This window comes from Malus sylvestris, chromosome 5 (assembly GCF_916048215.2).
Source record: "Malus sylvestris chromosome 5, drMalSylv7.2, whole genome shotgun sequence".
NCBI lineage: Eukaryota > Viridiplantae > Streptophyta > Magnoliopsida > Rosales > Rosaceae > Malus > Malus sylvestris.
In genome coordinates this window covers 539,320-543,876 of record NC_062264.1, presented here as the reverse complement: position 1 = coordinate 543,876, position 4,557 = coordinate 539,320, and the positions used below count along the sequence as shown (strand labels likewise).

The window sequence follows — 4,557 nt, the reverse complement described above, 5'->3', positions numbered from 1 at the left end:
CCGACCGTCGTTTTGACTTGAACCTTGGAGAAGAGACAGCCACGCCTTCTCCAGACAACATATGGCGCCCATCCTTCATATCCCCTACTGGTCCTCTTACCGTTGGGGATTCTGTGATGAAGAATGATATGACCGCTGCAGTGGTGGCCAGGAACCTTCTCACTCCCAAAGATAATAGACTACTTTCCAAACGGTCTGATGAGTTGGCTGTTAAGGACTCTCTGGCTCTTAGTGTTCAGTGTGCAGGTTCTGTGTCTAATATGGCCCAACGCCTATTTGCTAGAACCCGCCAAGTTGAATCATTGGCTGCTGAAGTGATGAGTCTCAAACAGGAGATTAGAGGGCTCAAGCATGAGAATAAGCAGTTGCACCGGCTCGCCCATGACTATGCTACAAACATGAAGAGGAAGCTTGACCAGATGAAGGAATCTGATGGTAAGGTTTTACTTGATCATCAGCGGTTTGTGGGTTTGTTCCAAAGGCATTTATTGCCTTCGTCCTCTGGGGCTGTACCTAGTAATGAAGCTTCAAATGATGAACCTCCAATGCCTCCTCCTTCTGGGGTTTTGTCAAGTACTGAGGCTCCGGATAACCACCCTCCGGTGCTTTCTCTTTCTGGGGCTCTACCGACTGCTGAGACTTCCCCTAAGCAACCTTTGTGAAGGCTCCCTTTTGTTTGTTTATTTTGACTCATGTATATGTACATATTTGTGGCTTATCGAAAATATTAATAAATAAGCTTTGCTTCATTTCAACATATTGTGTTAAATACACCAAAGCCTTCTTCATAAAGTTCTTTGAATTTTTGCTTTTGTTGAAACCTGTATTGTTGAAGCTTTGTGAGTGAAGCATGTAGTTTGAGGTAGTGTTCCCTTAATTTCCCGAGTGAGGAAAACTTCTCGGTTGGAGACTTGAAAAATCCAAGTCACTGAGTAGTCACGAACTTTTGAGTACCAAGGCGTAGTAGCATATGGTGGGAGTCCCCCAAGTCTCTAGTCGAGGGAGTTGACGAATGAGGTGTCTTGCTAATAGTCCATGTCGTAAGTACCAAAACTTCATTCTTTTGTTTTCTAAGTGGTAGCCCCGGACTTTTTCTTCATAGATTTTGTTTATGAAGGTTGCTAGGCCCGAATAAGTGGAATTGCAGAAGGTGTAACCGTTGGTGCATTAACATCATAATGGAAGCATCACAATGATGGAAGCATCACAATGATGAAAGCATCATAATGATGAAAACACCATAATGATGAAACATCATAATGATGTTTCTTTGGTGGAATTGTTTTTCATTTCCCCTAACAACCGGAACTGTTTTTCAACATAACACCATCATCTGTAGGTCGAATCACAAAGTTGTCTTCATGAAAGTTGTTCGTTAATTCCTTAACTACAACATATCCAAATTGGAGAGCCATCGGAGCAGTACAACTCCAGAAATCCAGGTATGATGAGTGACTGTTTATCATTTGTCTGTCAACCCGTCAGATTTGTTGTGAGCTTTGAAACTCTATTTTCTCTTGCTCAGATCAGCATGCTTTCTTCATTGAAGTTGTTCCTCAGCTTGTGAACTACAACATATCCAAATTTGAGATCCCTCGGAGCTGTATAACTCAAGAAACTCAGGTATGATGAATGACTGGTTATTATTTTTCTGTCAACCCGTCAGATTTGTTGTGAGCTTCGAAACTCCATTTTCTCTTGTTCAGATCGGTATGCTTTCTTCATTGAAGTTGTTCCTCAGCTTGTGAACTACAACATATCCAAATTTGAGATCCCTCGGAGCTGTATAACTCAAGAAACTCAGGTATGATGAATGACTGGTTATTATTTTTCTGTCAACCCGTCAGATTTGTTGTGAGCTTCGAAACTCCATTTTCTCTTGTTCAGATCGGTATGCTTTCTTCATTGAAGTTGTTCCTCAGCTTGTGAACTACAACATATCTAAATTTGAGATCCCTCGGAGCTGTATAACTCAAGAAATTCAGGTATGATGAATGACTGGTTATTATTTGTCTGTCAACCCGTCAGATTTGTTGTGAGCTTCGAAACTCCATTTTCTCTTGTTCAGATCGGTATGCTTTCTTCATTGAAGTTGTTCCTCATCGACTCTTTCATAACATATCAAAAATTCAGGATGAACTAACGGTTAAATATTTCCAGATCTTCGAAACATCACAACAGCTTCGAAATCTGCAAGAAGCCGACTATCATGTTTGGAGCTTCAACACTTTAATTTCCGTCGCTCAAACAGAAATGGTTCCTTCTTGAAAGTTGTTCATATGCTCAAGAACTATAGGGTGTCCAAAATTCAGCTCCATTGGAGAAGAGCAGAGGTTGCAGAAATTTGATAGATGAAAGGAGGCGGAAGAGGGAGAGAGAGAAAAAGTCTCCTGGGTTGGATTTCTATTTTGGGGCAGATTCCAATTTTTGTAGCACCTTCATTATTGATGAATTGCTTGTACTTTTGTCCATTATGAAATTTGGGACTTTGGCTTGTTGTTGGATCTATTATAATATGTTTGAGAACATATATAAGTGAATAAATAAGAAGGAAAATTTTGGGCCCTTGTGGGTGTAAAACAAAAAATGTTTATGTTTACCCAAGTGTTTTTGTACAAGTTCAAGGGCATCTTGGGTTTTGTGAACAAAATTTGTTTATTTGGAGCAAGGTTTTGTGTTGAAGCTTTGTAGGTGAAGCTTTGGTGTTGAAGCTTTGTGGGTGAAGCTTTGGAGGTGAAGCTTTTCGGGTGAAGCTTGTTGGGTGAAGCTTTTTAGGTGAAGCTTTGTGGGTGAAGCTTTTTAGGTGAAGCTTTTCGGGTGAAGCTTTTTGGGTGAAGCTTTTTAGGTGAAGCTTTTCGGGTGAAGCTTTTTGGGTGAAGCTTTTTAGGTGAAGCTTTGATGGTGAAGCTTTTTGGGTGAAGCTTTTTAAGTGAAGCTTTTTGGGTGAAGCTTTTTAGGTGAAGCTTTGATGGTGAAGCTTTGGAGGTGAAGCTTTTCGGGTGAAGCTTTTTAGGTGAAGCTTTGGAGGTGAAGCTTTGGAGGTGAAGCTTTTCGGGTGAAGCTTTTTAGGTGAAGCTTTGGAGGTGAAGCTTTTCGGGTGAAGCTTTTTGGATGAAGCTGTTTTTTTTTTTTTTTTTTTTTTTTTTTTTTTTTTTTTTTTGGCGCTTGACACGGTCTTCATTTGCTTGTTTTGTAGTGACTGTGGAAGACGGATTGCTTTCTAATTGAGAAGGGTTCCGGCATCGCTTGCTATGAATGTAAAAGAGTGAGGGCTGAGTTGGCTAAATTACCTCTTTATTGAATTCATTGCCAAATGGCCTTCATTACATAGGATGCCAAACGGCTATAGCTCAACACTTGTACATCGTGAGTCTATTTGTAGTAGTACTTCAAGTGATCAGCGTTCCATGGATGGCCAAGGGTCTTGCCATCGGAGCTTCTAAGTGTGTAAGAGCCAGGGCGACTGATGCCAATGACTTCATACGGTCCATCCCAGTTTGGACTAAGTGTGCCTTCACTCGGGACTCTGTCGCAGAGTAATCTTTTCTTTAAGACCCAGTCTCCTATTTTGAAAGAACGAGGCTTGACCCTAGAGTCATAATAGTTGGAGATGCGCTGCTTGTAGGCGACATTCCTCAAGTGAGCTTGGTTTCTGTGTTCCTCGACTAAATCCAAGTTGAGGGTGAGTTGTTTGTCATTTTCACTTTGAATGTAGTTCTGGACTCGGAATGTTGCTTGCTCGAGCTCAACAGGGACAACCGCCTCTGTGCCAAAGGCAAGTGAGAATGGAGTTTCTCCTGTTGAAGTCCGATATGAAGTGCGATATGACCAAAGAACTTGGGGTACAAATTCTGGCCAACAGCCTTTAGCTTTGTCCAAGCTGGTTTTCAAAGTGCGCTTGATTATTTTGTTGATGGCCTCAACTTGTCCATTAGACTGGGGATGAGCTGGAGAGGCAAAGCATAAGTTGATGTTGAACTTAGAGCAGAACAACCTGAACTTCTTGTTGTCGAACTGTCGCCCATTGTCAGTGACTATCGCATTGGGAATGCCGAATCTACAAAGGATGTTCTTCCACACGAAGTCTTCTATCTTTGCCTCAGTAATGGTTGCCAAGGGTTCTACTTCGGCCCACTTTGTGAAGTAGTCCACTGCAACGACTGCGTAACAGACTTTGCCCTTCCCTGCCGGCATTGGGCCGATCAAATCAAGTCCCCACTGGGCGAAGGGCCAAGGGCTGATCATAGGAGTAAGAGGCTCTGGAGGGGAATGAGGAATAGCCGCATATCGTTGACATTTGTCACATGAGCGGGATACTTTGATGGCATCCTGGTGGAGTGTTGGCCAGTAATATCCTTGGCGAAAAGTCTTGTGTGCTAGGGACCGAGATCCAGCATGATCTCCACAGACTCCCTCATGTATTTCCCGAAGGACGATTTCCGCCTCGACAGGCGTAAGACACCTTAAGTATGGCAGGCTAAAACCTCGCTTATAGAGTTGATCATTGATGATCAGGTAGCGGGTAGACTTGTATCGAATTTGCTTAGCCTGGACTTT

General features: G+C 42.4%; 1 long non-coding RNA gene across 1 annotated transcript; it reads left to right on the top strand.

Annotated features, from left to right (window-relative positions):
* The first annotated feature begins 1,366 nt into the window (after positions 1 to 1,366).
* LOC126622195 (uncharacterized) lies at positions 1,367 to 3,038 on the top strand. The gene is made up of 5 exons (XR_007623358.1): positions 1,367 to 1,623; positions 1,707 to 1,804; positions 1,888 to 1,985; positions 2,161 to 2,887; positions 2,958 to 3,038. It is a non-coding gene; the product is annotated as an uncharacterized LOC126622195 (long non-coding RNA).
* Positions 3,039 to 4,557: the final 1,519 nt, after the last annotated feature.